This window comes from Triticum aestivum, chromosome 7A, assembly GCF_018294505.1.
Source record: "Triticum aestivum cultivar Chinese Spring chromosome 7A, IWGSC CS RefSeq v2.1, whole genome shotgun sequence".
Classification (NCBI taxonomy): domain Eukaryota; kingdom Viridiplantae; phylum Streptophyta; class Magnoliopsida; order Poales; family Poaceae; genus Triticum; species Triticum aestivum.
This window is the reverse complement of record NC_057812.1, coordinates 118,663,100-118,675,901: the sequence shown is the minus strand read 5'-3', so window position 1 is coordinate 118,675,901 and position 12,802 is coordinate 118,663,100. Positions and strand designations below refer to the sequence as shown.

General features: G+C 42.3%; 1 pseudogene; it reads right to left on the bottom strand.

Annotated features, from left to right (window-relative positions):
* Positions 1-4,554: 4,554 nt before the first annotated feature.
* On the bottom strand, positions 4,555-4,693 carry LOC123155158 (uncharacterized; annotated as a pseudogene).
* Between the last annotated feature and the right edge of the window lie 8,109 nt (positions 4,694-12,802).

The window sequence follows — 12,802 nt, the reverse complement described above, 5'->3', positions numbered from 1 at the left end:
ATTTCACCGGATGGTATCTGATCAGATATATTTCGTGGCTAAAGGAAAATTTGTCCTAAACTAATCTAAAGAACCGATCTAATCATTGATCAAATCGGGTGTCGCGCCCCTGGGGAGAGGAGATTAATCTCCCCGGGGGCGGCGCGCTGTGGAAGTGATGAAAGGTCCTAGGATCGGCGTCGTTGGACAAACCGCTCTAATACCATGTGGAAAACTATAAGATGATTGAATATTGTGTTGTTGTATTTGTGAAAGTTGTGTGAAGCGTCTCAACTCCCATACATAGAAGCCCGCATGTTTATATATTGATTGTGGCTTGGAGTACAAGGTTCGGTTGTAGATCAACCGTGAGAGATTTACATGGAGGCGATAGGAGGAGATAAGAATACAAAAGATAAAACACAATATTTTCCTAACTACTCGCCTAACCATATATATTGTTTAACACCCTCTCATAATCATAACTTGACCAAGTTAAGATTAAGTTTAAACCCCTCAAATGGTCTTGTAGCAAGTGCTTTTGTAAAACACAATATTCTCCTAACTACTCCCCGACTTGGCCCTTTGAATGCACAAATCGAATTTCCAATTCCTTGTGGGCAACTCTTTCTCTGACAAAATGATAATCAATCTCAATATGCTTTGTGCGAGTATGAAAAACAGGATTAACTGACAAGTATGTAGCACCAAGATTATCACACCACAGACATGGAGTTTGTATATGAGTCAGCCCAAGTTCTTTCAACATAGACTTAACCCAGATGATTTCTGCTGTGGCATTTGCTAACGCCTTATATTCTACTATGGTACTTGATCTGGAAGTTGTGGACTATTTCCTTGCACACCATTATATTAAGTTTGGCCCAAAGAAAACTGCAAAGCCACCCATGGAGCGTCTATCATCCAAGCATCCTACCCAGTCAGAATGAGAGAAAGCACTGACAAGTGCGGATGATGACTTATTAAAAGTGAGACCAACACTCAAAGTATTTTTCACATATCTCAATATACGCTTTGCAGCAGTCCAATGTGATGAAGTGGGAGCATGAAGAAACTGACAAACTTTATTCACAGCAAAAGAAATATCAGGCCTGGTTAATGTTAAGTATTGGAGTGCGCCTACCAGGCTCCTATATTTGGTGCCATCTTCCTGGTTTAGAATTTCACCTTCTGCAAGAGACAACTTTTCTGTGCTGGATAATGGCGTAGGTGACGGTTTACAACCTTGCAAACCTACCCTATTCAAGAGATCAAATGCATATTTTTCTTGAGAGAGATGGAGACCACCTTCTTGAGTTTTCTTAACCTCAATACCAAGAAAGAAATGCAGATCTCCTAGATCCTTGAGAGCAAACTCCGAGTTAAGATCTTTCAGTAAGGCTGTGACTGTATCATTGGATGAGCTGGTGACAATAATATCATCAACATAAATAAGAACAAATAGGACCGTATTTGACTTATTATAAATGAACAATGATGTATCAGATCTAGATGGACAAAAACCAAGTGTTTGTAGTTTTGAACTCAACCGAGAGTACCACGCTCTAGGAGCTTGCTTTAGTCCATACAAAGATTTATCCAGCCTGCACACATGAAACGGTTTATGCTTATCCTAAAATTCAGGAGGTTGTTTCATATACACTTCCTCTTCCAGAACACCATGAAGAAACACATTCATTACGTCTAGCTGTCTAAGGCACCATCCTCTAGAAACAACAATGGATAGAACAAGACGGATAATATCAGCTTTGACAACAGGACTAAACAGGTCCTCATAATCTATGCCATACCTTTGCTTGAACCTCTTTGCAACGAGTCTGGCTTTATAACGGTCAATTGTACCATCTCACTTTTTCTTTATTCTGAATACCCACTTGCAATCAATTAGGTTTTTACCTGGAAGTGCAGGAACCAAGTGCCAAGTTCTATTTCTCTGAAGTGCTTGAAACTCTTCTTCCATGGCCTTTCTCCACTTTGGGTCTGTACATGCTTCGCGAAAAGTGCTTGGTTCTGCTGTTGAGCAAGTTAGGCCATACTTGACTTTATAATTTACTGGATTAATTACCCCTGCCCAAAGACGTGTGCGTGGTGGATAAAGCTGCTGGTTCGCTGCAGAAGACACAGGCACAGAAGATCCAAGACCCCCCCTGCTCAGAGGGGGCAAACCCCGGCGATCTCTAGGGTGCGCTGTCGCCCGCAGGATCGGTTGTGGCGGACGGAGGCGGGGTACACGCTACATCAGAGGCGGGCGAGCCAGCAGGAGCAACACCAGATCCCGCCTCAGCCCGGGCCCGCCGGACGTACACCCGCGGCTTAGGAGGAAACCGCACAGGCGACCGGTCCGCAGGCTGTGAGGGGCTTGGTGGAGCCGCGTCATGACGCGGTGATTCACCCGAGGCCGCACGCGCGTGGGTCGCTGGGTCCGACTGCGACCGCGTGGTAGCCGCAGGCTGGTGCGACGCCCCGGGCGCAGATTCGCTGCCCCTGCCCTCCCGGCAAGGCGAGGATCCCGAGGAGGATCGTGCCAGGTCTGGCACCCCTGATCCCGATGCAGATACGTGAGCATGGTTCTGTCCACTCGGGGAACACATGAAATATGGCCTGTTGGAGGAGGCTGCTGGACCATTTTGACCTAGATTTTTTTCTGCTTCGTCACCATCATGTCCTGTAACAGGAGGCTCAAATGCATGGTCTGAAGGGTTAGCCAAGTGATCATTCAAAATATCATCCCCATGATTAATACCGGATAAGTGTGAGGGAAGGAGAAGAATCTCTTTGCGGAGAAGGGCACTGGCATTAGGATGAAGATGAGCGAAGGGAAAGACTGTTTCATCGAAAACAACATCACGGGATATGTAGACACGACCAGTGGAAACATCGAGACACTTGACACCCTTGTGTTTTGCACTATAGCCAAGAAAAACGCATTGTTTGGAATGGAACATAAGTTTACGAGGATTGTAGGGGCGATGATTAGGCCAACAGGCACAGCCAAAAATACGAAGGGAGTTATATTCTAGCTGGGTGTGAAGTAGTTGTTGCATGGGTGTTTCATTATTGATGACATGACTGGGAAGGATGTTGATTAGATGGACAAGAGTGAGGAATGCCTCATCCCAAAACTTGAGAGGCATGGAGGCGCCAGCAAGTAGGGCAAGGCCTACTTCAACAATGTGCCTGTGTTTACGTTCGGAAGAACCGTTCTGCTGGTGTTCATGTGGGCATGAAACGTGATGTGAAATACCAAGTGCTTGAAAAAACGAGTCTAATTTCTCATATTCACCGCCCCAGTCTGACTGGACGGCAAGAATCTTGGTGTCAAATTGACGTTCAATAAGTGCTTGAAAATTCTAAAAAACTTGAAACACATCGGAGCGTTTTTTAAGAAGGTAAATCCAGGTTAATTTACTGTAATCTTCAATGAAACTAACGTAATAGGTGTTTCTACCAACAGAGGAGGGGCCCGGGCCCCATACATCCGAAAAATAAGCTGCAAGGCTTTGGTAGAAACATTAGTGGACACTGGATATGGAAATTGATGAGATTTTGCTTGTTGACAAGAATCACAAATAGTTTCAGAACTACGCTCACTGACACATGGGAGCTGATTATTTCTAAGCACTTGTTGAACAATAAAAAAGGATGGATGTCCTAAGCGTGCATGCCACCATTCCGGGGAGAGTTTGATGACACTGTAAACTTGTTTATTGAATCTTCGGAACTGAGGAATCAACGAATATAGCCCATGCACACATCTACCTCGGTAGAGAACTTGCTTCGTGACATGATCCTTGATAAAAAAGAAATAAGGATGAAATTCCAGAAACACATGATTATCAAGAGCAATGCGATGGACAAAAAGAAGATTTTTCGAGGTTTCTGGAACATGCAAGATATTTCTAAGATGAATATCACGATGCAGGGTTTTGATAATTGGATGACCAACATGATCTATGTTCATACCTTCACCATTTGCATTATGAATCTGATCACTGCCACCATACTTCTCGTGCATCGTCACCTTCTCGAGTTCATGGGTGATGTGGTTACGTTGGTGGCGCCAGAGTCAGCATACCAGTTGGTATCGACCCCATAGGAGTTGTCCACGGCGGCTGCAGCAACCTTCTTGCGAGAGTTGTCTTCCGCGTAGCGCCAATCATAGTCCTTAGCAGTATGGTTAGTTTTTTTTGCATATCTGACATTTATTTTCATAGCCATCATACCCCTGAAAAGCTGGACGCCATCTGTTGTTGTTGTTGTAGAAGGAGCGCTGCCTGGAGTTGTTGTTGCCGCCGAAGTTCTGGTAGCCACTGCCACCACCACCAGGGTTTTGGTGGTAGCTGCCGCCACCACCGCTGCTGTTGTTGTAGTGGCCGCGACCACCACCGTCGTTGTGATAGCTGCCGCCGCCTCCTTGATTTCCGCCATTGCGAGATCCGTTGCCGCAACCATTCTTGGGAGAATAGAGACCACTACCGCCGCGACCCCGAGAGGCCATGTTAGCGGAGGATTTGAAGGCGCCAGCCCCGGTGCCGTGGAACATCTCCACGCACTGATCAAAGTTGGACACCATCGCGAAGAGATCGTCGACATAAACTGTGTCAGTTCGGACGTCAAGGGCAGAGATAATGGGCTGATAGTCCATATCAAGCCCGACTATGATGTGAGAGATGAGCTCATCCTCGCCCATGGGTTTGCCAGCGGCTGCTAACTCATTTGAGAGAGATCGCATGTGGCCAAAGAAGGTAGCGGCAGACTGGGTTCCCTTTTGGGCATTGGAAAGAGCAAGGGGCAGTTGTTGATGCGAGACCTAGATTGTGCAACGAACATGTTTGCGAGGGCAGACCATATGGCATGTGATGTTTCTAGGGAGGCAACCTGAATCAGGACTTATTTTTAGAGGTTTCGGAGCAGGTAGGCCACTATTTGCTGATCTTGGACTAGCCAAGGTTTGTAGGCAGGATTGGGAGCGATCTGATCTTTCCCATCGGTGGTTTTTGTGACTATGGTTTTGGATGGCTTGGGGGTTGTTTGATCGATATACCCATATAGCCCTGCCCCCATGATCTGGGAGCGATCTTGGGCTCGCCAGAGAACATAGTTGGTTCTGGTAAGGGGTTCTGAGGTTGTGTAGTTGAGGCCGGGGGAGACGATTTGGTTGGAGGAAGACATGGTGGTGCGGTAAGGAAGGTGATAGTTTAGGAGGGTTGCGGCAGGGGGGATGGAGGCTAGAAGTAGGGGAAGAGGTAGGCTCTGTATACCATGTGAAAGTTGTGTGAAGCGTCTCAACTCCCATACATAGGAGCCCGCATGTTTATATATTGATTGTGGCTTGGAGTACAAGGTTCGGTTGTAGATCAACCGTGACAGATTTACATGGAGGCGATAGGAGGAGATAAGAATACAAAATATAAAACACAATATTCTCCTAACTACTCGCCTAACTATATATCATGTTTAACAGTATTGATCTGACCCTTGTGGGGGTAAATATAGAGGCACAATGGAGGGATAGAGACTTGGAGTAGAGTACAAGTTACACGTGGTTCAAACCTATCATATCTCTATCTACTATCTCTATCTTAAAACTCATATCATATTCTAACACGAGCAACGTGCTAGCGGTGCTAGCCAAGGGCGGCAAGAGGGTAACGGGCCACGCCGGCGGGATGGCTCGCCGATGAGGTCCGCACAGTCGACCAACAAGGCGAATCCGAAGGGTCCAGGATGGACAAAAAGGTGTGCCCTGAAACCATTATGTGTCTTTGTTCTGAATTTTTTTGTTGAGTGCTATTGTGTTTGCCTTACGACATACTTCAGCTGGCCGCCATGATCTTTGTCGGGACTTAGAAATATAGTTTTTGCATGCTGAATTTAGGCGCTGCCAGAAAAATACCTACTGATATTGATGCTTGCTAACTTGGTATGCTCGTATATTCAGTTAACTGTTCAAATCATCTGCGTGTATAAATGAGGAAGTCAAATATGTCCGTCATAAAGTGTGAAATCGGGATTTTGTATTTTGTCGGCATGCTATGTATACATAGCTTGTCTGTTAGAGTCCAACTCGATCTAGCCCACACTCTACTTACGTTCTGGACGTTTATGCGCACATGGGCCAACATTCAGCGGAGAGCCAACTCCATCCCAAAAGCCCGGACTGAAAGGAGGAGGGATACTCTCCCTTATAAGTTGGTCATGGCCTCCTCCCGTAAGCGAGGTGGAACTAAAACAAGCCAGCCTCCACTGGTGGACAGCAGCCCTAACACCCCATCCCCCTGAGAAGCAGTGGCGGCGCCAGGAAATGAAGGCTGGGTATTCATCCAAATTTTTTTGGCTCCAAATGTAGTATATGAACCAAACAACACAACACTAGCAATATATGAACAAATCAACACTAGCATAACGGCAATAGCAATATTTCAATGTATCAGACGATAACAACATGAATACATAAGTACCTTTTGATTAATAAAGTGATGATATCCCTCTTACAATATATTAAATCCCTTCTTCACAAAAGCATCTCCACCGGGACATCTTGTTTTATCCTTGAACAAATAGCAAACAAAGCAGAAAGCGGCTTCTTTGTCCACACTATACTCAAGCCACTTGTAATCCTTAAACCAAGAAGGAGAAAAGCGATGCTGTAATCCACTTATATCTCTATACTCAAAATTATGATTCTTTGGTTGACATGCCCCCAACTCGATGTATCTCCTTCTAACTTTATCCTGGTCATTGACATTGTAACTAGAGATGGGGATCTGTTTCCCAGGATCAGACTCAAATGCTTCCAAATCTACTTCAAATTGAACTTCATCATTTGCTTCATCATCTTCTACAATTGGGGTTGGGGAGCCAGCTACACTCTTAGGTTCTGGGTGGCCATCATCAGGTTCATGTGCTTGCACAAGTGCCAGTTGTAGATTGCTCTCAATAGTAGGAGGAATGATACTACTGTTCTCAACTTCAACATCAGGAGGATTTGGTGTAGATGTCGAAGTTCTTTTATTTGCATTGGAAGATCTTTCCCACAATGCAACAATACTAACACCCTTCTTCTTCTTCTGTGATACAAGATCAGAAAAAAATACATCAGCAATCTAGTAATCTACTAAGTTGGTCGTGTAGCAAACTAGTGTTCGGATCGTTCTAAACAAATGAATATGAATGCATTTTACAGCACAAGCAATTTGTCCTGACACAGAAAAATCATTCTACAACATCATGAATAGCAGAGGAGTTGTACCTAATTATTCAACCAATAATATGTTCGCGCACTCAGTAGGCAGTAGCAGAGTGATGTGCATATTTGACAGCAACACAAGCAGCAATTTGTCCCCAAAACTTTAACCCAGAATACCCACCTTAGGCAGTAGCTCGTTGCATTCAAATCCAGCACTAGCAGCAATTTGTCCAATTTGACTGCACTACCAATCCACCTACAGATAATAGAACTAGGAATTAGGAATTGGGAGCATGTGATTTGACTAGGAACTGGGAATTAGGAATTGGGAACTAGGACAAATCCAGCACTAGCTCGCTCTGTGATGCTCCAGGCGCTGCTACAATTTGACCAGGCGCTGCCGCATAAGCCCATAGGAATTAGAACTAGGAGAAGAGGAGAATAGAACCTGGTCCGCTGCCGGCCTGCCGCTGGTCGCCCGTTCAGCGGCTCCGCTTGCCGCTGCTTGCAATCAGTACTGGCCGTCGCCGCTGGCCGCTACTCGCCGCCGCCACCACCGCTGGCCGCAGTTGCTAGGTTAGGTTGGGGACTTGGGGAACGGCCGAGTGGGGGTTGGATCGAGTGAACGGGATGAGTGTAGCCGGTATCCTGTGTGGGCTATGGGCCATGGGCCGTTAAATAAGACATGTATTAATTTTTTGGGGCCAAATCTTGGGTATTCATATGAATACACGTGAATACCCCTGGCGCCGCCGATGCTGAGAAGCCCCTCGGGAAGGCATGGCGATGCTGGCTTTGATGCCAGATGTTAGCGTCCAACTCGATCTAGCACATGGGCCAACATTTAGCAGCCCTAACATTGTCTTTTTGTGCTGACCTGGGTTTGCTTTCAGTGTCTTTAAACATCTGATAAAATTGCATGCAAGAGGCTTGTGAGCGGTGGGAGAATCTGTAAAAAACATGTTTCCAGCTAAATTACAAGCATACCACCATGGCAAATGTGATTGCATCTGATATACCACTAGCATTCCTGTTTCTTAATTCTATTTTGCTGGGAAGTATGCATGAAAAAGTGTCGATGATGATACAGGATGAGCTTTGCAAGCCAGATAACGAAGTGGATAGGGATTACATCGAGATGATGAACTCTACACTAATGGGTTATAGAATTGACTGGTTGAAGAAGGTAAGCACTAATGGGTTACAAAATTGACTGGTTGAAGAAAGTAAACATAGTGGGCTGTGTCATTAGCTTTGCATCGTATGATGTCTGTCACCTGTGATGGCTAGTCACCTGTACTTGCTATTGATCGCAGTTCATCCTCCCCAGTGCCGTTCATGGATTGCTGGTCGCTGTACATTCTATACATCGAGAAGAAGGAAGTTATGGTGCTTGATCCAACTGAGACAGATCCAGGAAATGAGATGAAGATAAAGCATGAGGCTTTGGCAAAGAGATTGCTGTACAGATTTTGCAACCGCTTCAACAACATGTTTGGTGCTGGATTGGTCGAGACTACTGGGTGGACCTTTATTTACCAATAGTTGCGCAACATGAACCGTGCATGAGGTGAGTTTGTCCAGAAATAATTTATAAATAAAATTACTTCATGTGCCTTTCTTATGGCGAGACAACTAATGGGAATACCGTTGCCACCAAGGAGGAGATCGGGGTGTACATCGTCCACTACATAACGGAGTTCACAGGGCTTTAGCTTCGTTCATTGCTAAGCCCATAAAAAGAAAAAAAATGCTTTGAGTGATGAACTGAAAGAACACCAAAAATGAACAATGTTGTCAGTACACTAAGCCGTGCTTCTTGATGTTTTTTTGTTAGACACGGGAGAAGCTAGATCACCTTCGGAAGAAGATTGCATACGATGTTGTGACCATGATGGGAAACAAGGGCGATCTCCCGGTTTTGCAGTGCGAGGAGATAATTGACTGATGGGGAATGAATTGTGGTTCAGATTACTCGCAGGCTGGTAACATGTTTTGTCCGTGCGCGACATGTGTGGTCTGTTCATTTAAGTGCATCCCTTAGCGTTGGTTTTTTTTGGAGAAACCAAAATCCGAAGTAGTGTGTGATGGAAACTTATGGACCTTATTTGAATTTGTACTTAAAGACCTTAGTAGAGTCAGGAGACCTACGTGTGTGCAATGTCGTGAATTGCCGAAGCATAGGCTTGCTTCACGTATCAGAACCCATGGGAAGTAGTTGAAAATGTCATGAAAACTTATTTCAATTCGTGCTTTGATGATCAATCAAATGTCTTGCCTGTGATATGTTTTTGCAACGCTGAAATGCCCGCTGTTTTGAATTTGAAACTTATGCCCATGCATCCCCCTGACATACATGGCTCTCCTAGCTTACATGGCTGGAAGATTTAAAAACTGTCATGGCTGGTACATAGGCTTTAGATTTTCGGTGTACACGGATTTGTTTGCGCAAGTTTTTGAATTAGAAAAATGTTGGGTTGAATTGAAAAGAAAAAGATCTTCCTATCGTGGCAATGACAGTCATACTTGTGTTAGAATTTTGAGGAAGCTATCTATGAGACAGCCCTTTATTGATTTGTAGAATACTTCATGTTCTTCACTTATATCTTTTAAGTATGATCTTATAGAATTGCTCTTTGTGCTTCACTTAAACCTTTTGAATATGGTTTTATAGAATGCTTCGTGTGCTTCACTAATATATTTTGAGCTTGGATATTGGTTAGTCTATATTAATTGTAGAATTCTACATGAACCTCACTTACATCTTTTGGAGTATGAATAATACTATCATCTAAAGTGGAATTAGAAGAAGTTTGCTCCCACTATTCCGAATGAGGAGAATTTTGCTTATGTGGAGAGTACTAAAATTTCTATGCTTGTAGATCATGAAAATAATGCTTTATGTGATGGTTATATTGTTGAACTCATTCATGATGCTACTGAAAATTATTATGAGGGATGAATACATGCTTGTAGGAGTTGCAATAATATCAAGTTTCCTCTCTATGTGCTTAAAATTTGGAAGTTATACTTGTTTTTCCTTCCTATGCTAGTTGATTCTTGTTCCCATAAATTGTGTGCTCACAAAATCCCTAGGCATAGGAAGTGGGTTAGGTTTAGATGTGCTAGTCATATTCTTGATGATGCTCTCTTTATGTTTCAATTCTTATCTTTTATGTGAGCATCATTGAAATCATCATGCCTAGGTAAAAAGCATTAACGAAAAGCGCTTGTGGGGAGACAACCCAATATTTACCCTTACTGTTTTTGTGTGTTATTATGATTTAAGCTACTGTATTAATCATGTATTATAGCTTTTTTTCAATAAAGTGCCAAGTAAGACCTTTGAGAAGACTTGGGTGAAAGTTAATGTGATCTTGCTGTAAAAAACAGAAACTTTGCGCTCACGAGATTAGCTGTCATTTTTTTACAGAAGAGTGAGATTGAGTTGATTCCTTTTTCAGAAGATTAATAGACAAATTCCTCACATCCGCCAATTTATTTCATAATTTTTGGAGTAGCAGAAGTATGGTTGGTGTTCAGATCATTACATACTTTTCTGTTTCTGACAGATTCTGTTTTCATTGCATAGTTTGCTTGTTTTCTAGTTTCCATGGCTTATATTTCTCAATATAAATTGTAGAAATGATATGGTACAGTAGGAATTATGAGAGAACAATTATGAACCTTGTCTTTAATAGTATCAAAGTGAATGGTTTACTGTTTATCATACTAACCTATCTCACGAAGTTTTGTTAAGTTTTGTGTGATTGAAGTTTTCAAGCTTTGGGTGAGATATGGATATGAGGAGAATAAGGAGTGGAAAGACCCTAAGCTTGGGGATGTGCAAGGAACCCCAAGGTAATATTCAAGGAAGAGTCAATCGCCTAAGCTTGGGGATGCCCTGGAAGGCATCCCCTCTTTTGTCTTCATAACTATCGGTATGCCTTACTCGGAGCTATATTTTTTCATCACATGATATGTGTTTTGCTTGGAGCATATTTTCAATTTTACTTGCTGTTTTAATAAAACCATTGGATCTGAAATCTTGAATGAAAAAGAATCCTCCCATGGCTATTTAATTATTTGACTACTCAGTATTCTTCACTTATATCTTTTTGGAGTAGTTTGTCATTTACTCACGTGCTTCACATATATCCTATGAGTAAATGGTTAAATGAATTGAATATCATAAATCTGAATTTATATACGTTTCTTATGCTTACAACATGGGGAGTAATGACTTCACACATAATAAGTATAGGTAGTAAACTTATTGTAAGTTAGCAAATGCAGAATTGGTCACTTGAACAATTCATGAAAGAATATTGAAGGAAGAGAGATTTCACATATAAACATACTATCCTGGACATCTTTTGCAATTGTGAGCACTCATTAAAATATGACATGCTAAAAGGTTGATGTTGGACAAGGAGGACAACTTAATGGGTTATGTTTTTCTATATCCGAAACGTTATATTGTCTTGGATCATCCAACATGTTGAGCTTGCCTTTCCTTCTCATGCTAGCCAAATTCTTTGCACCAAGTAGAGATACTACTTGTGCTTCCAAACGTTCCTTAAACCAGTTTTGTCATAAGAGTCGACCATACCTACCTATGGATGGAGTAAGATCCTTCAAGTAAGTTGTCATCGGTGCATGCAATAAAAATTGCTCTCTAAATATGTATGATCTATTAGTGCGAAGAAAATAAGCTTTATATGAACTTGTGATAGGGAAGAAATAAAAGTGACAGACTGCATAATAAAGGTCTTTATCACAAGCGGTAATATAAAGTGACATTCTTTTGCATTAAGATTTTGTGCATCCAACCATAAAAGCGCATGACAACCTCTGCTTCCCTCTGCGAAGGGCCTATCTTTTACTTTTATCTTCTACCCTTATACAAGAGTCATGGTGGTCATCACCTTTCCTTTTTACACTTTTTTCCTTTGGCAAGCACTTTGTGTTGGATCAATCCGGATATATATATCCACTTGGATGTAGGTTCTCATAAATTATTATTGTTGACATTACCCTTGAGGTAAAAGGTTGGGAGGCGAAACTATAAGCCCCTATCTTTCTCTCCGATTAAAACTTTAAACCCATAAATATCACATGAGTGTTAGCAATTGTGAAAGATTAAATGATAGTTGAGTATGTGGAGTTTGCTGAATCAAAGCTCTTACATAGACCCTTCCTGAAAATAAGATGAATTACAATTGTTTGATGACTAAGAGCACGGTTTGTTAGTTTTCAAGAAAGTTTATGATCTATACTTTAACATGTGAATAGCTTGTTACTTGATCATGAGAAGTTTCATGAGTTGAGCTATTGTTATGATATATAATGATGCTAGAAAAAGTGATTGGAACTATCATTGATGAAACTTATAAACTTGCTAGCATTCACACCTCATAAATTATTTCTTTTATCATTTACCTACTCGGGGACGAGCAGGTATTAAGTTTGGGGATGCTGATACGTCTCCAACGTATCTATAATTTATGAGTATTCATGCTATTATATTATAAATCTTAGATGTTTCATATGCATTTATATGCTATTTTATATGATTTTTGGGGCTAACCTATTAACCTAGAGCCCAGTGTC